Genomic DNA, 24,923 nt, shown 5'->3' with positions numbered 1-24,923 from the left:
CCTCCAAGACTGCACCGATAATGTGTCCTATGTAGGCCAACCACATGTATCCTTGTATACCCTGTCTGTTCATCTGCCTATCCAGATAGGTCTTAAAGGTCGCTAACGTATCTGTCTCAACCACCTCACTTGGCAGTGCATTCCAGGCCACCACCACCGACTGTGTAAAAAACATCCCCCGCACATCTCCACTGAACCTTTTCCCCTCACCTTGAACTTGTGCCCTCTTGTAATTGTCATTTCCGCCCTGGGAAAAAGCCCCCAACTGTTCAGCCTATCTATACCCCTAATAATTTAGTAAACTTCTATCAGGTCGCCCCTCAGGCTCCGTCTCTCTAGGGATTTATTCAATCTCTCCTCATAGCCAATTCCCTCCATACCAGGCAACATCCTGGTAAACCTTTTCTGTACTCTCTCCAAAGCCTCCACGTCTTTCTGGTAGTGCGGTGACCAGAATTGGACACAGTATTCCAAATGTGGCCTAACCAACATTCTATATAACTGTAACATAATTTTCGAGCTTTTATACTCGATACCCCGTCCTATGAAGGCAAGCATGCCATATGCTTTCTTTACCACCATTTCCACCTGTGCTGCCATTTTTAAGGATCTGTGTACCTGCACGCCCAGATCTCTCTGTGTCTCTCTGCTCCTCATGGTTCTGCCATTTATTTTACAGCTCCCACCTGAATTGGATCTACCAAAATGCATCACCTCGCATTTTTCTGGGTTAAATTCCATCTGCCATTTCTCTGCCCACTTTTGCAGCTTATCGATATCCTGTTGTATTCTCTGACAATCTTCATCACAATCCGCAACTCCTTCAATCTTAGTGTCATCTGCAAACTTGTTAATCAGACCCGCTATGTTTTCGTCCAAGTCATTTATGTATATTTCAAAGAGCAGAGGTCCCAGCACTGATCCCTGCGGAACACCACTAGTTACAGACCTCCATTCGGAAAAACACCCTTTCAATGTTACCCTCTGGCTTCTATGGCCAAGCCAGTTCTGAATCCATCCAGCTAGTTGACCCCTGACCCCATGTGATTTAATCTTTTGCACCTGTACCTCACATATGCATATTTTTTCTTTTTGACAAGATTCTCAATTTCCCTGATCATCCATGGTTCCCAAATCCTGCCTTTCCTGTCCTTCCTTTGTACCAGCACATCCCTGTCCTGCACTCCTATCAAATGCTCCTTAAAAGACTCCCACATGCCAAATGTGGATTTACCCTCAAACAGCCTCTCCCAGTCAACAGCCTCCAAATCCTGCCTAATCTGGTTGCCTTCCCCCAGTTTAGCACCTTAACCAGAGGACAACACTAGTCTTTTTCCATGAGTATCCGAAAACTTACGGGATTATGGTCACTGTTCGCCACATGTTCTCCCACTGCAACTTTGGTGACCTGGCCGGTCTCGTTCCCTAGTCCTGGTCCAATATAGCCCCCTTTCTTTGAGGCAATGTCTAAAGTTGTGGGGGGGAGGGTGGAGCTGTGCCCAAGAGTGGGTGTCTTCAGCCAGAACTTCACATGGTGAAGAGAACCGTTGCCCTTGCTTTTGCTTCCCCAATCGCACGTCGGAGAATCCTGCTCGGCTGGCAATCAGCAGCACCACCCACAGCTGCGGACTGGCTGGCAGACCTGTCCGAATTTCTGCACTTGGAGAAGATCAAATACACCACCCGAGGGTCGGACAAGGGCTTCCACCCATGCGTGGGGGCCATTCATCAGCCTATTTCGAGACCTTTTCGAGGCCAATAATGGATAGGAAGGGAGGGAGGGAGGCAGGGGGGACAGCAAGGGGGGCAGCAAGGGAGGAACCCAGGGAAACATCAGGAGGGCAGAGGAAAAGACTGCGGAGGAGTCCAGAGGGCCCTCCCCCAACAAAACCATAGGGGAAACAGTAACAAAATTGTACATACAAATTGTACACACAAATCTGTATGTCTTGCTCACCTATTGTACAATGTACCGATATAAAAATTCAACAAAAATATTTTGAAGTAAAATTGTAAAAAGGACAGGGGAGTCGGGGGGGGAGGGGGGGGGAGGGTTAAAGAGATAGCATCTTGGGGGTTATCTCCAATGTTTGTCTTTTGTAAATTGTATCCGGTCGACACAGACTTGTTTATTTTGTATTGTATAAAATGAAAAACCTGAATAAAAACATTTTTTTAAAAAATAAGACGAGTTCCTGTGGTGAGCAGGTGGGGGGGTCATCCAGCTGGGGTTCATTCGTGGGACCTTAAATGTAGCTCCCAGACCCGGACCGGGAGTTCCGATAGTCCTGGGACATTTGCTTTGTGTGCCGTGGTGGCGGCTTTATTTTCAGTTTAAAATTAACCAATTTAACCTTTCACTCCGCGCCTAATGGAATTATTACACAGCCTCTGTTGCTTTCCAGAGGTTGGTGATCCTCCGAGAGAAGAAACTCCGCCCTTATCTCTGTCTTAAATGAGAACATGTTATATTGAAACTGTGCCTCCTAGTCCCCTCAGCATCTAACCTGTTAAGACCCTTAGGGGTGAAAGGTTCCAGCAAATTTCCAGCAATAGTCTTTGGATGGGACTCGGTGGAAAGGTTGGTAAAGAGAATGTAAGAGTCCTAGGAAAGAGAGAAGCCCAGATTGTCAAAGGTTACAGAAACACGGTGAAAGCTGAAGCTACAGCCGAAGAAATGCTAGAGGAATCTAGGAATATTCATACCGTTATGTTTAGGGGTTTGTGTCCAGGGGCCTGTCGGGAAGGTAAGGTTAACTTTAAAAACTTACCTTGCAGGAGAAGCAGCCTTCAGATTTTCGGCGGGAGCAGTGTACAGAGGCCTGTCGGGAAGGAAGGTTAACTTAAAAAACTTATCTTTACAGCTGCAGGAAGTCGGCTGTGGGGATTTCTGGGAAGATTTGTTACTACCTGTATATAAGTTGGGTGGTTGCTAAACCCGAGACACTACACTTGTAATGTCACCCACCCTTCCACCTCCTCTAACTTAAGGGGTTGAGTGAATATCAGGTAAGCGCTTCCTTTCTTTTTCTTGTTTTATCTAGAGGGGATGGCAGGGGGGGCAGTTCAATGTTCCTGCTGCAGAATGTTTGAGGTGAAGGACGCCGCCTGTGTCCCTGCTGATTTCATCTGTGGGAAGTGCACCCATCTCCAGCTCCTCAGAAACCATGTTAGGGAACTGGAGCTGGAGCTGGATGAACTTCGGATCATTCGGGAGGCAGAGGTGGTCATAGATAGAAGCTTCAGGGATGTAGTTACTCCGAAGAATAAAGATAAATGGGTGACGGTGAGAGGGGCTGGGAGGAAGCAATCAGTACATGGATCCCCTGTGGTCGTTCCCCTTAGTAACAAGTATACCGCTTTGGATACTGTTGGGGGGGGACTTACCAGGAGTAAGCCATGGGGTACAGGTCTCTGGCACAGAGTCTGTCCCTGTTGCTCAGAAGAGAAGGGGGGAGAGGAGTAGAGCATTAGACATTGGAGACTCCATAGTTAGGGGGATAGATAGGAGATTCTGTGGGAACGAGAGAGACTCGCGGTTGATGTGTTGCCTCCCAGGTGCCAGGGTCCGTGATGTCTCGGATTGTGTTTTCGGTAACCTTAAGGGGGAGGGGGTGCAGCCCCAAGTTGTGGTCCACATAGGTACCAATGACATAGGTAGGAAAGGGGATAGGAATGTAAGGCAGAAATTCAGGGAGCTAGGGTGGAAACTTAGATCTAGGACAAACAGAGTTATTATCTCTGGGTTGTTACCTGTGCCACGTGCTAGCGAGACGAGGAATAGGGAGAGAGAGCAGTTGAACACGTGGCTACAGGGATGGTGCAGGAGGGAGGGTTTAAGATTCCTGGATAATTGGGGCTCATTCAGGTGTAGATGGGACCTCTACAAACGCGATGGTCAACACCTGGACCAGAGGGGTACCAATATCCTGGGGGGAAATTTGCTAATGCTCTTCGGGAGGGTTTAAACTAGTTCAGTAAACTCAGGGAAGGTGGTAAAAGAGGGGGCGGGGTGGCATTGTTAGTCAAGGACAGTATTACGGTGGCAGAAAGGACGTTTGATGAGGACTCATCTACTGAGGTAGTATGGGCTGAGGTTAGAAACAGGAAAGGAGAGGTCACCCTGTTAGGGGTTTTCTATTGGCCTCCGAAAAATTCCAGAGATGTTGAGGAAAGGATTTAAAGATAATTCTGGATAGGAGCGAAAGTAACAGGGTAGTTGTTATGGGGGACTTTAACTTTCCAAATATTGACTGGAAACGCTATAGTTCGAGTACTTTGGATGGGTCTGTTTTTGTCTAATGTGGGCAGGAGGGTTTCCTGACACAGCATGTAGATAGGCCAATGAGAGGCGAGGCCATATTGGATTTGGTACTGGGTAATGAACCAGGACAGGTGTTAGATTTAGAGGTAGGTGAGCACTTTGGTGATAGTGACCACAATTCGATTACGTTTGCTTCAGCGATGGAAAAGGATAGGTATATACCGCAGGGCAAGAGTTATATCTGGGGTAAAGGCAATTATGATGCGATGAGGCAAGACTTAGGATGCATCGGATGGAGAGGAAAACTGCAGGGGATGGGCACAATGGAAATGTGGAGCTTGTTCAAGGAACAGTCACTGCGTGTCCTTGATAAGTATATACCTGTCAGGCAGAGAGGAAGTGGTCGAGCGAGGGAACCGTGGTTTACTAAAGCAGTTAAAACACTTGTCAAGAGGAATAAGAAGGCTTATGTAAAGATGAGACGTGGAGGTTCAGTTAGGGCGCTCGAGGATTACAAGTTAGCTAGGGAGGACTTAAAGGGAGAGCTAAGAAGAGCCAGGAGGGGACATGAGAAGTCTTTGGCAGGTAGGATCAAGGATAACCCTAAAACTTTCTATAGACATGTCAGGAATAAAAGAATGACTCGGGTAAGAGTAGGGCCAGTCAAGGACAGTAATGGGAAGTTGTGCGTGGAGTCCGAGGAGATAGGAGAGGTGCTAAATGAATATTTTTTGTCAGTATTCACACAGGAAAAAGACAATGTTGTCGAGGAGAATACTGAGATTCAGGCTACTAGACTAGAAGGGCTTGAGGTTCATAAGGAGGAGGTGTTAGCAATTCTGGAAAGTGTGAAAATAGCTAAGTCCACTGGGCAGGATGGGATTTATCCTAGGATTCTCTGGGAAGCTAGGGAGGAGATTGCAGAGCCTTTGACTTTGATCTTTAAGTCATCTTTGTCTACGGGGTTGCGCAGTGGGTTAGCCCTGCTGCCTCACGGCGCCGAGGTCCCAGGTTCGATCCCGGCTCTGGGTCACTGTCCATGTGGAGTTTGCACATTCTCCCCGTATTTGCATGGGTTTCGCCCCCACAACCCAAAGATGTGCAGGTGAGGTAGATTGGCCACGCTAAATTGCCCCTTAATTGAAAAAATGAATTGGGTACTCTAAATTTTAAAAATAAAATTTTTTTTTAAAAATCTTTGTCCACAGGAAGACTGGAGGATAGCAAATGTTGTCCCCTTGTTCAAGAAGGGGTGGTAACTATAGACCAGTGAGTCTTACTTCTGTTGTGGGCAAAGTCTTGGAAAGTTTTATGAAATGAAAATGAAAATCGCTTATTGTCACAAGTAGGCTTCAAATGAAGTTACTGTGAAAAGCCCCTAGTCGCCACATTCCAGCGCCTGTTCGGGGAGGCTGGTACGGGAATCAAACCGTGCTGCTGGCCTGCCTTGGTCTGCTTAATCATCTGGAAAGGAATAATTTGATTCGAGATAGTCAACACGGTTTTGTGAAGGGTAGGTCGTGCCTCACAAACCTTATTGAGATCTTTGAGAAGGTGACCAAGCAGGTGGATGAGGGTAAAGCAGTTGATGTGGTGTATATGGATTTCAGTAAAGCATTTGATAAGGTTCCCCACGGTAGGCTATTGCTTAAAATACAGAGGCATGGGATTCAGGGTGATTTAGCAATTTGGATCAGAAATTGGCTAGCTGAAAGAAGACAAAGGGTGGTGATTGATGGGAAATGTTCAGACTGGAGTCCAGTTACTAGTGGTGTACCACAAGGATCTGTTTTGGGGCCACTGCTGTTTGTCATTTTTATAAATGACCTGGATGAGGGCGTAGAAGGATGGGTGAGTAAATTTGCAGATGACACTAAAGTCAGTGTAGTTGTGGACAGTGCGGAAGGATGTTACAAGTTACAGAGGGACATAGATAAGCTGCAGGGCTGGGCTGAGAGGTGGCAAATGGAGTTTAATGCAGAAAAGTGTGAGGTGATTCATTTTGGAAGGAATAACAGGAAGACAGAGTACTGGGCTAATGGTAAGGCTCTTGGTAGTGTGGATGAGCAGAGAGATCTCGGTGTCCATGTACATAGATCCCTGAAAGTTGCCACCCAGGTTGAGAGGGTTGTTAAGAAGGCATACGGTGTGCTAGCTATTATTGGTAGAGGGATTGAGTTTCGGAGCCATGAGGTCATTTTGCAGCTGTACAAAACTCTGGTGCAGCCGCATTTGGAGTATTACGTGCAATTCTGGTCGCCGCATTATAGGAAGGATGTGGAAGCATTGGAAAGGGTGCAAAGGAGATTTACCAGAATGTTGCCTGGTATGGAGGGAAGATCTTATGAGGGAATGCAGAGGGATTTGAGGCTGTTTTCGTTAGAGAGAAGAAGGTTAAGAGGCGACTTAATTGAGGCATACAAGATGATCAGAGGATTAGATAGGGTGGACAGTGAGAGCCTTTTTCCTCGGATGGTGATGTCAAGTACGAGGGGGCATAGCTTTAAATTGAGGGGAGATAGATATAGGACAGATGTCAGAGGTAGGTTCTTTGCTCAGAGAGTAGTAAGGGCGTGGAATGCCCTGCTTGCAACAGTAGTGGACTCGCCAACACTAAGGGCATTCAAATGGTCATTGGATAGACATATGGACGATAAGGAAATAGTGTAGATGGGCTTTAAAGTGTTTTCGCATGGCGGCGCAGCATTGAGGGCCGAAGGGCCTGTACTGCGCTGTAATGTTCTTTGTTCTACGTTTGCGCTACAGCTCAATAATGAAAAGCAGCAGATCAACAATCTGATCAATAATACTGGGGTGACGTAGCATTTTATTCCGAAACAATAAATGGTTTGATGATGCAATTTGGAGGTCAATCTTTCAGGTCATTGCTTATTAACTATTTATTGCTTTGTTTGATAAAATGGCCGTGTCCTTCAATGTTTCCTCTGCTGCGTAATGGAGGAAACGTTATTTGAAGAATGAAATATTGCGAAGAGTTACAACTCAGCAAAAGTATACACAGAGAAAACTGGTCAATGTTCTTCAACAAGAATCCCAGCAACTTACATTTACATAGCACCTTTAATATAATATAACATGCCAAGGTGCTGCCAAAGAACATTACAAAACAAAATAGGTTATGAGGCTAGATATGTGCTGGCCGGCGGAGTCCCTTCGGCCCCGGCTGGCGTGGCGCCAAGCCCCTTTCCCGCCGGCCGGCGGCGCGCAAACCACTCCAGGGTGGGCCGAGCCCCTGAAGATGCGGAGGATTCCGCACCTTTTGGGGTGGCTCGATGCCAGAGTGGTTCGCGCCACTCCTTCCCACCGGGACCCCCCGCCCCCGTCAGGTAGGGGAGAATCCCGCCCCAGAAAAGTGATAGGCAGAGAAATCAAGGGTCAGAATCAAACAAGGCCACAGTCAAAAATAATGGGAATGGGTCAAGGGTAATTAAAAAGACAAGGCTTCAGGTTTTGTGCCTTAATGCATGAGTCATTTGCAATAAAGTTGATGAATTAATCACGCAGATATATGTATATATAGCATGATATAGTCAGGATTACAGACACCTGGCTGCAGGGTGACCAGGGTTGGGAACTGAACATCCAGGTGAATTCAGTATTTGGGAAGTTCAGACAAAAAGGAAATGGGCGGTAGAGTTGCTTTGCTGGTTAAAGAGGAAATTAATGCAATAGTGAGGTAGGATATTAGCACCAACGATGTGAAATCTGTTGGTGTGGATCTGGGAAACACCAAGCGGCAAAAAACATGAGTGGGGGTTGTATATAGACTGTAGTGGTGATGTTGGAAATGGCATTAAACAGGAAATTAGAGACTCATGCACTAAGAAACATTTGCAATTATGGGTGACTTTAATCTTCATATAGACTGGGCAAATCAAATTAATAACAATACCATAGAGGGGGAATTCCTGCAGTGTGTATGGAATGGTTTTCTGGACCAATACTTTGAGGAACCAATTAGAGAATGTGTCATCCTAGACTGGTATTATGTACCAGCAATAATTGGTAATCTAGTTTTGTGAGGTCTCTTGGGGATGAATGACCACAGTATAATAGAATGCTTCCTCAAGATGGAGAGTGACATAGTTGATTCTGAGACTAGGGTGCTAAACCAAAATAAAGGAAACTACAATGACATGAGGCATGAGTTGACCATGATGGATTGGGGGCCATTACTTAAAGGGATGACAGTGGCTAGGCAATGGCAACCATTCAAAGAATGCCTGGGTGAACTACAACAATTGTTTATTCCTGGCTGACACAAAAATAAAATGGGAAAGTTGGCCAATCCATGGCTTATAAGGGAAATTAGAAATAATATTCGACCCAAGGAAGAGGCACATAAATTGGTCAGAAAAGACAGCAGACCTGAGGATTGGGAGCAGTTTAGCATTTAGCAAAGGAGGACAAAGGGATTGATTAAGAAGAGGAAAATCGAATGCGAGAGTAAACTTGGGGAGAACATAAAAACTAACTGTAAATGCTTTTCTAGGTATGTGAAGATAACAAGATTAGTAAAGATTGGTAGGTCCCTTACAGTCAGAAAACAGGGGACGTTATAATGAGGAACAAAGAAATGGCTGACCAACGTGAGTGGCACAGTGGTTATCATTGCTGCGTCACAGCGTCAGGGACCCGGGTTTAATTCCGGCCTCGGATGACTGTGTGGAGTTTGCACTTTCTCCCCGTGTCTGCGTTGGTTTCCTCTGGGTGCTCCGGTTTCTTCCCACAGTCCAAAGATGTGCAGGTCAGGTGGATTGGCCGTGCTAAATTGTCCCTTAGTGTCCAACAGGTTAGCTGGATTTACTGGGCTATGAGGATAGGGTGGGGTTGTGGGCCGAGGTAGGTTGCTCTTTTCAAGGGTCGGTGCTGACTCGATAGGCTGAATGGCCTCCTTCTGCACTGTAGGGATTCTATGATTCTATAACTAAATACATACTTTGATTCTGCCTTCACAAAGGAGGACACAAATAACATACCAGAAATGTTGAGGGTTTAGTGAGGGGGAGAAACTGAAGGAAATCAGTATTAGTAGGGAAATGGTGTTGGAGAAATGGATGGGAATGAAGGCCAATAAATCCCCAGGGCCAGATGATCTGCATCCCAGAGTATTTAAGGAAGCCGCCCTAGAAATAGTGGATGCACTTGTGGTCACCTTCCAAGATTCTATAGGCTCTGGATCAGTTCCTACAGATTGGAGGGTAGCTCCACTGTGTCAAAAGGGAGGCAGAGAGAAAACAGGTAATCATAGACCAGTCAGCCTGACGTCGGTAGTGGGGAAAAGTCCAGTGTTCATTCTAAAACGGTTTACAGCAGAGCACTTGGAAAACAACGTCAGCATGGATTTATGAAATGGAAATCATGCTTGACAAATCTACTGGAATTCTTTGAAGATGCAAAAGAGAGAGATGATGAGGGGGAGCCAGTGAATGTGCCAATGTCAGGACATCCCCCTGTGAAACAAGGTGTTACAAAGGAGCAGGTGTAGGCTGCTCAACCCCTCAAAGCTGTTCCACCGTTCAATTGGATCCTGCTAATCGATACAACGCCATCTACTCAATATTGCTCCCGATCCCTTGATGCGCTATCCAAACAAAATATTTTCAATCACAATCTTGAAAATGTCAATTGACTCAATATTCACATTCTTTTTAGGGTAAGAGTCCCAGATTTCCACGACCCTTTATGTGAAAAAGTGCTTTCTGATTTCACTCCTCCGGTTCCAATTTTGATCTGGATTTACCCATCAGAAAAAAGCTATTTGCATTTGCCCTATCTCAAAACCGCAGTTAGATCATGCCTCCCTCATCTTTCTAAACTTAAAGGGTTACAAAAACTAGACTTTGAATGTGAACAAGAATTCTGCCAGTGAATCATTAATATACCTGGTGTGAAGATCTTGTTGCTTCATTTTCATTGGAAACTTATGTTCCTCTTTAATATTCAGTTGCAGTCTCATTTAAATAGCAAGATTTGTATGCAGCATGAAGCAAGATGCAAATGTCCTGTGCATCTTTATTGGATCATTCAATAAGGCTTCACAAGAACCATTACAATATCTTGACTTTTTTGTATTTGAAAAGTGAACTAAAAAGTGAACTCAATAATTGACCTTCTGATTTTTGAACATTGCAATTATGCTGAGTTTCGAGTTCATGATCCACATTTTGATGCAGGCTCAAACTTTGTGAACGCAACCATAGCCAACACTTTCGGAATTTGAGGCATTGGGCACGATTCAATGAAAAGGTTTCTAAGTGTGGTATTGAGCTTCCCGGCGATTGCCTGGCGAGGCCGTCACTGTTATCCAACATTAATTGATCCACTTAAAAAGGCTGCAAATCATGGCCCGCCAGCCAATTCGCTGGGACCGCGCTCACCAGGCCTCTGCTAACAAGGTTGGGCAGCACAGCCAACCCCACTCAGTTCGCAGCCATGGTGCCGAGACAACCGGCCTCACGAGTTGGGAGTGTAAACCTGGGGAGGCTCCTCGAGGCGACTGAGGATAGAAGGGATGATGTCCTGTTCCCCTGAGGGTCCCGGAGGGTCAGCCACAGGACAGTCACTGCCGCCTGAGAGGAAGTGGCAGCGGCCGTCAGCTTGGGGCGCGTGACCAGGAAGACCGGCACCCAGTGCAGCAAGAAGGTCAACGACCTCCGCTAGGCTGCATGGGTGAGTTGGCAATGGACCTCTCCCCCCCTGAGGGAATGTTCCTGGTACTGCTCCCGCCCAGCACCATACCGTGCCGTACCCTGGCCCACTCATGCTGCCCATGCCGCCCGCCAAAAAACCTTTTCCCCACCATGTGTACAATCCCGCCCGCCCCAAACCCCCTCCCTCACGCCTCCCCCAGGCACCCCACCCCCACGGTGAACCACACATGTGGCTAACGATGCCCCCTCTGTGTCCCCGCTGGAGAGGTTTAACCCCAAACCTCAGGAGAATACCCAGATGGGCGGCATGGTGGCTGACATCAGGGGCGTCATTCTCCGCCGGCGGGAGTCTCCGTTTTGCCGGCGCCCGGGGGTTTCCCGACGGCGTGGGGCTGCCCCACAATGGGAAACCCCATTGACCGGCCAGTGTTACGGAGACTCCCGCCGGCCGGTCGGGGCAGAAATGTGGCGGGGCGGGTAGGAGAATTTCACCCCAGAATCCTCACCACCTTCGAGGAACAATTCCTGGAGGTGACGAGGGTGGCTGGCTGAGGTCAGAGCCGTCACCAATGTTGAGGTTGGCTCAAAGGTGAGGGTGCACCAGCCACCCTGCCTTTCCCCCTCACAGTGACCTGGAAAATATGAGTTGTGAATGCCATACAGAATTACCCATCCCTCCCACTGACCACATGTCCATTCTCCCAAGACCTCAAGCCAACGGTGGCCCCGCGTCCCAAGAGAAAACCTCAGATGAGAGCTCCGAGGATGCTACCGTAGACGCGGCACTGCAGTCACCCCACCCTCCACCACCATAGTGGTCAGGCATCTGGGGCACAATCTGATGAGCACCACACAGTTGCTGATGTCCATCAAGTGGAGGCAGGAACGCCCAGGTGAGTCAGCAGTCGGAGGTCTGCTGGATCGCAGGGCCCAGTCAAATGCTGAGCCTCTAGGCCAGGTTTACCCGGAGCTGATGCAGACGATAGGGTGCGCCGTGATATTCAGAGGGGTATGTCAGCGACCCTCCATTAGGTTCATAGCCGATTGGAAGAGCCCCAGATGCTACTGGCACAGGAGATGGTGCTGGCAATTCGTGGCACCGAGGCCAACCCTGCTCGGGTGGTGACTACAGTAGAGAGCCAGTGCATGATGTCGGCAGCATGAGTGGAGGTTTCCAAGGCGTGTCTCAGTCAGTGACAGCCATGGCTGAAGTCCTCGGCAGAATGTCTGACTCGCTGGGGTGGGGGCGTGACCCAGTACTAGGCGGACCTTGAAGAGGCGCAGCGGAAATGAACCAGTCTCAGGTGGGCATAGCCGAGGCACTGTGGAGCATGTCACAGTCATTGAGGAGCATCGCTGAGGGCATCGACACAATGGTGCAGACCATGGAGAGCCACCAGAGCTGGCAGCAGAGCCGGACGATGAAGGAGCAGCCAGGGCTTGAACCAGCTGCCCTCCGTTCCGAGGTGAACCCCAGAGCCCTATGGTCACTGCCCGGGAGGAGGGGGCACTGGGTGTTACCCCAGATCCATCCTATGGAGTGGCGACAGTGGCCACCAGCTCCCCTGAGTTCCACCCTGCTGATGACACCGCATCTCGCAAACAGCAGCCGGAAAGACGGAAAGAGGGTGGCACGGCTGTGCATGTGCCACCAGCAAGTGTGCTGAGGGCTTCAGGCCCCAGAGCCTCCAGACGAAGCCCGCCAGGAACATCGACGGCATGGGACGAGATAAGCCGCTGGACACTATTATGTGAGAGAAATAAAAAACCTTCACAACAACCAGTACATTTTTTTGCAATGCGGGACGGCCACCACTCCAATGCCCTATCTCTGCATGTATGGGGGTCCTGTACGCTTCGCACCCTCCCCCCCAACCCAGTACAGCATGTGCAAGTGATGGGTGTGAGCGAGCACTCAGCAAATTGGCAGGGGTCAGACTATAGCATAGATTGAGGAGCAGCAGCACTCAGCTCTCTGCAGGTTATCATCACTCCGCTGCCCTTGACAGTGACCCGCTGACTGTGCCAACACAGTCCCAACACCCTGTAACACAGATGCTGGAAGGGCGGGAAATGGAGCGGGGATGGGGGGGAAAGGGGAGGAGGGGAGGATGGTGTATAGAAGGTGCAGAGGGATGAGGGGATGGTAGGGGAGGGGGAAGGCGGGAGGGGCAGAGGGGATGCGATGACGGACGAAGCCATGTACTATGTGAAGTGGGCGAAGGTTACGGCCTCCCTGGCCTCCCGGGAATGCCAGACCTTCGCCACTGCTGCCTCTCCTCGAACCTCCAGCTGGTCCTCCAGTTCCTCCCCAAGATTGTCCTTCAACCCCTCCTGGACAAGTGCCTCCTCGTCCTCGTCATCCTCCTCCTATTCGTATTGGCCACTTATTTCTTCTCCTCCACCACGTTGCCCCGCTGCTGTGCCAGGTTGTTGAGGACACAGCAGACCACCACAAAGCAGGTGACCCTCTTGGGCAGGGGGGGTTGTATCGAGTTGCCGCATCGGTGTACGGGCTCCACATTGCCGTCGGTAGCCAGCTCCTTAGTGAGTACCCTTTATTCCCCAAGAGACAACCGGCCATCCTGGGATGGTCCTCGAAGAGGCTGGAGATGTCTGACTGCCTCAGGATGTAGCTGTCGTGCACAGTCCCTGGGAAGCTGCACTCACGTGTATGATCTTCAGGTGGTGATCTCACACAAGCTGGATGTTTAGGGAGTGGAACCCCTTCCTGTTAACGTAGGGCACTCCCAGACAGCCTGGTGAGTGCAAGACAACATGCATGCCATCTCTGAGTCCCTGGACCTGTGGTATAGAACAAAGAACAAAGAACAAAGAAATGTACAGCACAGGAACAGGCCCTTCGGCCCTCCAAGCCCGTGCCGACCATGCTGCCCGACTAAACTACAATCTTCAACACTTCCTGGGTCCATATCCCTCTATTCCCATCCTATTCATGTATTTGTCAAGATGCCTCTTAAATGTCACTATCGTCCCTGCTTCCACCACCTCCTCCGGTAGCGAGTTCCAGGCACCCACTACCCTCTGCGTAAAAAACTTGCCTCGTACATCTACTCTAAACCTTGCCCCTCTCACCTTAAACCTATGCCCCCTAGTAATTGACCCCTCTACCCCGGGGAAAAGCCTCTGACTATCAACTCTGTCTATGCCCCTCATATTTTGGAGACCTCTATCAGGTCGCCCCTCAACCTCCTTTGTTCCAGTGAGAACAAACCGAGTTTATTCAACCGCTCCTCATAGCTAATGCCCTCTATACCAGGCAACATTCTGGTAAATCTCCTCTGCACCCTCTCTAAAGCCTCCACATCCTTCTGGTAGTGTAGCGACCATAATTGAACACTATACTCCAAGTGTGGCCTAACTAAGGTTCTATACAGCTGCAACATGACTTGCCAATTCTTATACTCAATGCCCCGGCCAATGAAGGCAAGCATGCCATATGCCTTCTTGACTACCTTCTCCACCTGTGTTGCCCCTTTCAGTGACCTGTGGACCTGTACTCCTAGATCTCTTTGACTTTCAATACTCTTGAGGGTTCTACCATTCACTGTATATTCCCTACCTGCATTAGACCTTCCAAAATGCATTACCTCACATTTGTCCGGATTAAACTCCATCTGCCATCTCTCCGCCCAAGTCTCCAAACAATCTAAATCCTGCTGTATCCTCTGACAGTCCTCATCGCTATTCGCAATTCCACCAATCTTTGTGTCGTCTGCAAACTTACTAATCAGACCAGTTACATTTTCCTCCAAATCATTTATCTATACTACAAACAGCAAAGGTCCCAGCACTGATCCCTGTGGAACACCACTGGTCACAGCCCTCCAATTAGAAAAGCATCCTTCCATTGCTACTCTCTGCCTTCTATGACCTAGCCAGTTCTGTATCCACCTTGCCAGCTCACCCCTGATCCCGTGTGACTTCACCTTTTGTACTAGTCTACCATGAGGGACCTTGTCAAAGGCCTTACTGAAGTCCATATAGACAACATCCACTGCCCTACCTGCATCAATCATCTTTGTGACCTCCTCGAAAAACTCTATCAAGTTAGTGAGACACGACCTCCCCTTCACAAAACCATGCTGCCTCTCACTAATACGTCCATTTGCTTCCAAACCCTGGTGATGGTGGAGAATCCTGCTGCCCGGGCAGTCTGATCTATGTCAAAGTTTATATTGTTGGCTGCCAGGCAAACAGCACATCTGTGACCTCTCAGATGCACCTGTGAGCTATAGCTTGTGAGATGCCACACAAGTCCCCACGCGAGCCCTGGAATGATCCTGAGGCTAGACGTTCAAGGCTGCAGTGACCTTGACGACCGCTGGGCTTGGATGTCCTCCTCTTCCACGTGGTTCCAAGTCAACGACGACATGGCACAGGTGCCTCACCATCTTCTTGTTGAGGCAGAGCAACAAGGGCCTCTGCTCACCGGACCCCAGACCCTGTATCCAGATACCTGCACATAAACCGGGTGCAGGTCCGCTCCCCATTGCATTGTGAGGGCAGCACGGTAGCATAATGGTTCGTACAGTTGTTTCACAGCTCCAGGGTCCCAGGTTCGATTCCCAGCTTGGGTCACTGTCTGTGTGAAGTCTGCACGTTCTCACCGTGTCTGTGTGGGTTTCCTCCCGGTGCTCCGGTTTCCTCCCACAGTCCAAAGATGTGCTGGTTAGGTGGATTGGCCTTGATAAATTGCCCTTAATGTCCCCCCAAAAAAAGATTAGCTGGGGTTACTGGGATAGGGTGGAATCCTGCGCTTAAGTAGGGTGCTCTTCCAAGAGCCTGTGCAGACTCGATGGGCCGAATGGCCTCCTTCTTCACTGTAAATTCTATGAAATCTATGAAACCCACCCTCCATCCGCGGACATGCCCTCGGTGTTGGGACCCGTCCTCTAGGTGTTCAGATCGGAAGGGGGTTGTTGGAGTGTGTGCTAGAAAATGTGATATAATTGGTAATGAAAGCAAAATACTGTGGGTGCTGGAAATCTGAAATAAAAACGGAAAATGTTGGGTAAACGCAGCAGGTCTGGCAGCGTCTGTGGAGAGAAACAACATTTTGAGTCCATTGGCTCATCTACAGAACTGAAAAGGGATAGAAATGTGATTAATTATATTGTTGGAGAGGAGGCGGGGCAAAATGAAAGGTTGGAGCTGAGGAGAGATTGGGAAAGATGTCATGGGCCTAAGACAAGGTGGCTGTTAATGGTTCCATTAGGGAATGAAGAGCGTTAACAGTGGCAAAGGTAGGACAGCAAAATGGTTGATAGGAAAATAATTGATTGTGTTTTAGATACTGATTCTACAAGTGTTACCATTCTGTGTGTGGTAATAAAAGTTATATCAGCTCTGGTTTTATTTTTCCACAATTAAATCCCTCGAAACTCATGGCGAGATTATGTTGGCTTTCCATAAATTAGCGTTTTAAATTTGATGCAAGTTGAAGACATGATAATACATTCATCATACTAATCTAAAGAGGACAAGACATTTGTTGAGGAAGCAGAAATTCTTCACAATGGCCACGATTGAGTGAGCGTGTTGCACTCAAGTGAGAGGGTGATGAGGCCGCTGAATAGCGGGAGAAGCCAAAAACGAGAACTGTGTCAGGTCGCAATCCATTCGCGATCCAATTCTGCAGCTGACAAAATTTTATTACTTTTGGAAATAGAATGTTTCCTAAATTTTATTGGATGTTTTCCCAATCAGTTTATTAATAGCTGATTTTTGACAAGACACTAACATATTCCATCGATATGAGTGCAAAGTTGAAAGATTACACCAAAAAACTTCCCCAAAATCTCTAACTGCTGGAAATTGGGTAGAGATCATTAACAACTGGAAATATCTCTCCTCTTCCCCACTGACGGCAATCATACAATATCAGACAGTGCATATTACATAAAAAACAATTATTAGAAAAATAAAGTCAGTAACCTGTGAAACTTTTTGTTTCAATTAAATCTAAATTGCAGAGACATACAGTTTTAAGCTAGCGGTTTGACTCAAAGTGACTGCTTAATGCATATTTAAGCATGTTACATTAATTCAGCTGAATGGATAATTATTATTGACTTGCGGCTTTAAAATATACATTCAGCCCCTGCTTTCTCCTGATACTTTCTTTGAACTGATCTACGTCCACAAGATATAGAGTGACAGAAAACAATGGAGGTGCACAAATTGAAAAGATCTCCTTTTTCATGAATTTTTAAATACCCAAAGGATAATGATGAAGATTGGACTTTATAGGCTATGGATCAAAGTTTCAAAACTCAACCATCGCATTCTGTTCTACAAAGTCGGAGCAATCTATGAAAGGCAAATTAAATCAGATAGAAATTACAAAGAGGTCACCCAACTTTATTTTCCAAACTGCTCAGCAAAACTGTAGTTATTTTTAACCGAGCTCCAGAGATTTCTTTTAAAGCCCATTTTGATTTTGTTCGCTTTTAGATTACAGGGTAATATAGACGGGCTGGTCAGATGGGCAGAAGTGCGGCAAATTTAATTTAACCCTGAAAGGTGTGAGGTGAAGCATTTTGGGAGGACTAACAAGGCAATACACAATGAATGGTAGGACGCTAGGAAGTGTAGAGGACCAGTGCGATCCTGGGATGAATGTCCATAGGTCCCTGAAGGCGGCAGGACAGGTAGACAAGGTGGTTAAGAAGGGAACGGAGTTGTGGTTTGTACTATGCGTTACTTGCTTTTCCTTTTGTACAGTACTATAAAAATGTCATTGTTTTATATCCCAAAAATACCTCAATAAAATTGTCTTTAAAAAAAAAAGAAGGCATATGGGATGCTTGCCTTTATCAGCTGAGGCACAGTATATCGGAGCAGGGAGGTTATGATGGGACTGTATAAGACACTCGTTAGGCCATAGCTAGAGTATTGTGTACAGTTCTGGTCGACGCACTGTAGGAAGGATGTGATTGCATGAGAAACAGTGCAGAGGAAATTCACCAGGATGTTTCAGCTATGAAGAGAGGTTGGTTAGGCTGGGGTTGTTCTGCTTAGAGCATAGAAACTTGAAGGGAACCTGATTGAGGTGTGCTAAATTATGAAGGACATAGATAGGGTACATAGGAAGAAACTTTTACCCTTAGATGAGGGGGTCAATAACAAGTGGGTATAGATTTATAGTAATGGGCAGGAGATTTAGAGATGATTTGAAGAAAGACTTTGTCATCCAGAGGATGGTGAGAATCTGGAAATCACTGCCTTGTAGAGGCGGGAACCCTCACAACACCTTAGAAGCATTTAGATGAATACTTGAAATGCCATAGCATTCAAGGCTAAGGTCAAGTGCTGAAAACTGGGATTAGAATAGATAAGTACTTGATGGCCAACACAGACATGATGGGTCGAAAGGCCTCTTTCTCCATTGTATGACTCTAAACAAATGACAAAGGAAGTTTATTTTTCAAATTAAATTGTCGATTGTTGGTGGTCATTTTATCAACCATCCATATCCACCTGGTTTGAGGCAGGGTGAGACAGGTGGAGAAACACTCCCATGGTTATTGTATCCTATTGGCTAAACTAGGGACTATTACCTGTCATCTCCAGTTTAGCTGCTTAACATGTAACGGCTTCATACTTTCAGAAAATTGGTCCAACTTTCTTTTACACTTTTGTAATTTAAACTGCTAAACTGACCATTACTTGTTAGGAAAATAAAAGTAGTTTTAAGGAATTTATATTTTTGATTATAAACATTTGAAATAAGGTGTAGTTTTAAGTGGGTTTAATTTAATGTATCTATGCCTGGAAGAGTAAAACCTATATTTAGATTCATGCTGGACAAAGGTAAGTGTATGTGTCAGGGTTGATTTCAGTTTCAACTGTGATTCTGTTGTGCTATGGTGTGAAGAGTCAATAAACCAGCAGTGGTTGCTGAGCAACTGAAGCATTGTAAGGTAAGGTGTGTAGATTAAGGGTGACTACGGGTAATCCCTGATTCCTTTTTGTCATTTGTTTATGTAAACATGCGGGTTGATGTTTGGGGGTGGGTGGACGGATGGGATCGTTATTATTATGGGGATTGATATATCTTGCTGATTATTGTTTATTGTTGATGGGTGTAAATGCGGGAGAAAATGTGAAAAAGGAGGAGAATAAAAATATTTATTTTTTTAAAAAGAAGCATTTAATTTCAGTTCAGCTAATTTGATTGCAGTTGGATATAGGTAGTGAAAGAGAATGAAACTCTCACAGCTCGGCTGGAAGCAGTTGGTTTTAGAAGGCGAAAGAGGGAACATCTCTCTCAGCCTTGCTAGAGGAAAAGCCATACTAAGGAGCAATGGTTAAGTAAACAGATGTCGGAAATCTACAGTTCAGCTTGTTACGGAAACTAGAGGAATGAAGAGATGTTTCCAAGAAGTCTGAAGTTAACAGAACAGAGAAAACTCGGAACCAGAACAGATTACTGTTCAGTAAAGTCACAGAGGGTTGAAAAGGTATGGGATTGTGAGAGACCAGAAAGATATCTGCAGTTGTGCTAAGATTTGTGAGCACCTTCAAGTTTATGAGATATTGTTTAAAATAATTGTGGAGATAGGTGACTAGACCTGGAGGTTGTCCTTTAAGACAAAGGAAACCTGAAGGGATAGGCATAAAAACTTGATGGAAGCAGTGAAGGGAAATTTAAAGGAATATTTGAAAGTGTGACTTTTGAAAGCGGAACTTGAAATCACTCGTGTGTAACCCGGAGTTCACTGAGACTAGGTGACACACAGCGTAAGAATCATCTGGGGGATTTTGAGGAAAAATCCACAGACATTCACTTGGGTTCAGAAAGGAGCATATCTTGCCACAGTCATCTTCTGTGCTCAAAAGGGACTTTATGCATTATTGAGACCATTGTAGCCTAAGATGTATTTTGTCATCCATGTTAATCCTCAAATATGTGTAATTCTTAAGATAAAGGGAAGTAAAGGAATATTACACCATAATCCAATTTTTTCATGTTTAATAAGTGTTTTTTTTCTTCTTGCTAAAACTAATTAATGGACCTGTGACTCTGTTCCTCCACTTGTTATTAAAAAGAGTAAAAGTTATGGCCTTTTGTTGATCAGGGTTTCATTCTGGGACCCTCCCGTCCAGTTATAAGATCAACTGGGATCATAACATACTACAGACAGACGAAGGACCAAACCTAAAACATTAACCAAACTTTGACTTTTGGATACTCATATACCTTTTAAAAAGAAAAGGTTTGTATTTATATAGCACCTTTCACAACCTTGGGATGTTCCAAAGCACTTTACAGACAATTAAGTACTTTTGAAGTGTAGCCACTGTGGTAATGCGGGGAATATGTCTGTCAGTGTACACACAGGAAGTTCCCACTAATAGCATTGAGATTATTTGAAAATTATCTATTTATCTATCTAAAATGAGGAAACATATTGACTAGGATATAATGGAGCAAGGAAATCTGTGATTATTATATTCCATTTAAAATGTTTACTGCTTTCATTTCAAATTTGGGCAGCATGGTAGCATTGTGGTTAGCATAATTGCTTCACAGCTCCAGGGTCCCAGGTTCGATTCCCGGCTTGGGTCACTGTCTGTGCGGAGTCTGCACGTTCTCCCCGTGTGTGCGTGGGCTTCCTCCGGGTGCTCCGGTTTCCTCCCACAGTCCAAAGATGTGCAGGTTAGGTGGATTGGCCAAGCTAAATTGCCCTTAACGTCCAAAATTTGGCCTTAGTGTTGAGTGGGGTTACTGGGTTATGGGGATAGGGTGGAAGTGTGGACCTTGGGTAGGGTGCTCTTTCCAAGAGCTGGTGCAGACTCGATGGGCCGAATGGCCTCCTTCTGCACTGTAAATTCTATGTCTATGTCCAAATTGCTGCATTTGGAGCTTTTATGTTTTTTCATTCGGCTATAAACCAAGATTGTTTGACAGATTTGCTACAGTGTCAATCATCTGTCAATAGCTGTGATCCTGGGAATGACAAAAAAAATTAAATCACATTGGCCTCAACAATCATCAATCATATTATTTGCTACCAACCATAAGGAACCTTAAATATGTGGACATTTTCTGAGCAATTCAGCATTGCTGCCTTACATTCCAGAAATGTTCTAACAGATTAGATCTCTTGGGGTAGATTCCAACACAACTCACACGGTAGAGAAGAACTACTTGATTTGGGAATTCAACTGTCAACTCGTGGAAGCATGCAAACTTGGGATAGAGATGGGGGTATCTGTAGGGTGCGGATCCAGTTCCCAATCTATATTGTTTTATCCTGAAACTTGGTCACAGCATAATTTCTAACTGCAAAGTGACATAATGATGAATTTCACAGATGTAAGAAATTGTTATGAACCCCCTGATGTTACCTGTGAGTGTGTCTCAAAACCCCAACGGATAACTTGAAACACCGGGGCAGGATTCTCTGTTTGGGGAACTATGTTCTCCGCCAGAGCTGCATTGCAACTGGTTTACGTCTCCCCCGGAGCTCAAACCGGTCCCATGCCAGGCAAATTTATCCATGGCGTGTTAACCAAGGAATTCCCAGGGAATCCCGATATCGGGCTGCCATCTTGAGAGGGCGGCCAAATAGCAAGGTCCTGCTGCCGAGCACTACAGATTGGCCCTGAACGCCCCCCCCCCCCCATCCCCCCCCCCCCCACACACACACACACTGCACAGGAATCCCCAGATTGATTGGGTGCCCCTCTACCCACACGTCCAGGAGTGACCTGACCCACTTTCCCCCCAGTGGTCCCTGTACTAGGCAGGTCCCGCACAGGCACCCCTGTAATAGAGGACCCCCCCATAGGGACCCCCTGCCTAAAAGGTCCCCCCCCCACTGACCCACAGACCCTCCACACAGACCCCCCTCCCCCCCCCCCACCCCCAGCCCCCAGAAAAGAGACCCCTCTCTGGAAGCTAGAGAGCAGTCCAGACAGGGTAAGTGAGAGGAATTACAGCTGTAACACAACCCAATGTGTGAGTTTCTTCGTCCTGCCTGTGCCAGATTTCTGGTTCAGCACGCCGTCAGGATGCTCAATTTCGGCAGCTGGTCTATGGAGTTTCCCACTGTGGGTCAGCCCCACACCATTGGGAAACCCCCGGGCTGCCGGCAAAATGGAGCATCCTGACGGTGGAGAATTGAGCCCATTAGCTGCAAGCCATTCATAGTTTTCTAGTAGTGGTCCATGACTGACAGCTTCTACATACCATCTGTAGCTTTGATTCATTCATCACTCTTCACAGTTCAGTGGCCTAAGTGGGGAAACCCCAATGTTTGTAAACAATGACCACATCAAAGAGAGGTAAGTACATTCCAAGCACAAAGTGCATTCTATTCATTCCAGAGTGTGATTTCAATGCACTTATTTTTGAAGGATGCAGCGAGAGCTTAAATCATCAGCTGATGCCCTCAGCAGAAATGAAACATTGAATGTCAAAGAAAGTGAGATCGTGAGGACCAAACAGGCTCAGCTGTCACATTAAAGGTAAGTAATAACGGCGTGTTGTGAAGATCAGCCGGCATGAGTCATGAAGGTTGGCGGGCATGGATCGCAAAGGTCGTTTGGCATGGGTCGCGAAGGTAGGCTGATTGGTAAAAGTGGGTCCTGGGAAAAGAAGTTTGGAAAACACTGAGATAGATGTTGTAACTTGATTCATTTTTCTGAACTGTATGGTAAGTTTAGTTTTGTTCATTTAAACCCCATGGAATCTTGCGGCTTCATTCTCTTATGGGCCAGGGTTTAGAGAACCCCAAAGTATATCATAGAGTTCACCTGACCCACAACTTTTAATAGATTTTGGTTATGGGGAGTGCAAGGGCCCAATCTACACATGTGATCAACAGAGAACTAAAAGTATTTTTGAACAAAAACAATGTATATTCTATGAATCCAGTTAACGTTGTATAAACACACAGTAAACAGTTTATCAATTACCAGCCCTGATAACCCCCGCAAAACATACAGCACTCTATAGGTAACCCTTAGTAACCCTTACTAACAACATCCATAAGTTAAATCCTTTTAAAATAAAGACAGCAGGTTTGAATTCTCTACAGAAACAGGTATTACTTGGGGGGGAGGGGGCTGTGTATTAAGGGTGACTATGGGTGATCCCTGATTCCTTTTTGTCATTTCTTTATGTAAACATGCGGGCTGATGTTTGGGGGTTGGTGGGAGGATGGGATCGTTGTTATTGTTATGGGGATTGACATATCTTGCTGATTATTGTTCATTGTTGATGGGTGTAAATGCGGGAGAAGGTGAAAAAGGAGGAGAATAAAAATTTTTTTTTTTTTAAAGAAACAGGTATTACTTTGAAATCATCAATGAGCTGAAGACATTCTTTAGCTTGTAGAGAGAAAGATCAATACACACGTCTGCTTGGTTCACATGCAGCTCTCCAACTCTGAAAACAAAACTAAACACACTGCAGCTGCCAGCTCAAAATGAAAGTAAAAGCCAGACAGACAGTCCAGCTCCACCCACACACTGACATCACTGCAGCTATTTGATAAACACCCATTTCTTAAAGGTACATCCACCTGACAGTAAAGTGTCTTGAATCTCAAAATTTGTCTATTTTAAACAATTGGTTCCTGATCAAACCTTATCAAAAAGGTGGGAGTGTATTCAAGCATATTAACAAGCACTTTTGCCAGAATGTTGTCAAGGCCCATCGCTTTTGCAGTATCCAGTGCCTTCAGTCATTTCTTGATATCACCTGGAGTGAATTGAATTGGTTGAAGACTGGCATCTGTGAGGCTGGGACTGCAGGAGGAGGTCGAGGGGGATCAGCCACCCAGCACTTCTGCCCAAAAATGGTTGAAAATTCTTCAACCTTGTCTTTTGCACTGATGTGCTGGACTCCTTCGTCACTGAAGATGGGAATATTTCTTGCTTTGTTTGTTTATGTTTCTTTCTACAACTAGTCTTCCACTCTGTAGAACCCAAACTATAATTTTATATCCCAATTAGCTGTCTATTTAACTTTGGCTTCATTCCATTGCAACCTCAGCCAGAGTTTAACTTCTCAGAATCTAATGACGTCATACTCAATTAATCCTCTTTCTAGAATTATCGGGGTTTTGCTTCGTCTGAAAGAGACATCTCCCAAAAAGAAAAGACAGGCTTTTCCCAAAAGCACAAGAGCCTTCGGAATTGTCAAACACAAACTAATTCTAAGTGAGCGGTGGCCCCTTAGTGCTGAGGCGTTTACAATGGAAAGTCAGGATCATCAATTGCCCCCTGCATCTCAGGAAAAGCCATCAAGCTTAAAAACTAGATATCCCTCTTTTGCTGCTACTTTGGTGTGATATTAATCTGGAAAAATTCCTCAGCTCTGTGGAAAACCATATTAGTTAAAATACATGCCTGATATTACCTCAATGATATTCCATTCATACCTTGTGTCTGTCTCAAAGAACTGAATATCATGATTGTAAAATGTGGTCAGTACCTTTGTAGTGACTGAGAATAGTACAGTCAGAGACTTTCGCTGCAGATCTTCTTGCAGTAGGATGCAAGGCTCCGCTACTGCCTCTTTGATAAGGTGCACATCCACATCTCCGCACTCAGATCCTTTCAGGACATTTGCTGTTGGTCTTTTCTTTGAGGACTATAACGTAAATACTCGAAACATAATCCTCAAATGTTGTCCCACCCTCCTTTCCTTCATACACTTCTATTATTCCTCCTGCATGACAGTAGCAAAGAAATTAAATCGCGCCTGCTCTCTGCCCTGTCACCCTCCAGCTGCCTTTTCTCTTTTTCCTAGCCCTGCATTTGCATATAACTGTTAAATCTCTAATTTCATCCAGTTCTGACGAAAGATTATTGACCAAAAAAGGACCACTGTTTCTCTCCCCAGAGACTCTGGCTGAATTGTTGAGTGTTTCCAGCATTATTTCAAATCTCTAACATCCCTGGTATATTGCTTTTATGCAAAGGTACACTGGAAGGCCTTCCATTTC

The sequence above is a fragment of the Scyliorhinus torazame genome, chromosome 6, assembly GCF_047496885.1.
Source record: "Scyliorhinus torazame isolate Kashiwa2021f chromosome 6, sScyTor2.1, whole genome shotgun sequence".
NCBI classification, from domain to species: Eukaryota; Metazoa; Chordata; class Chondrichthyes; order Carcharhiniformes; family Scyliorhinidae; genus Scyliorhinus; species Scyliorhinus torazame.
This window is presented reverse-complemented; position numbering follows the sequence as displayed.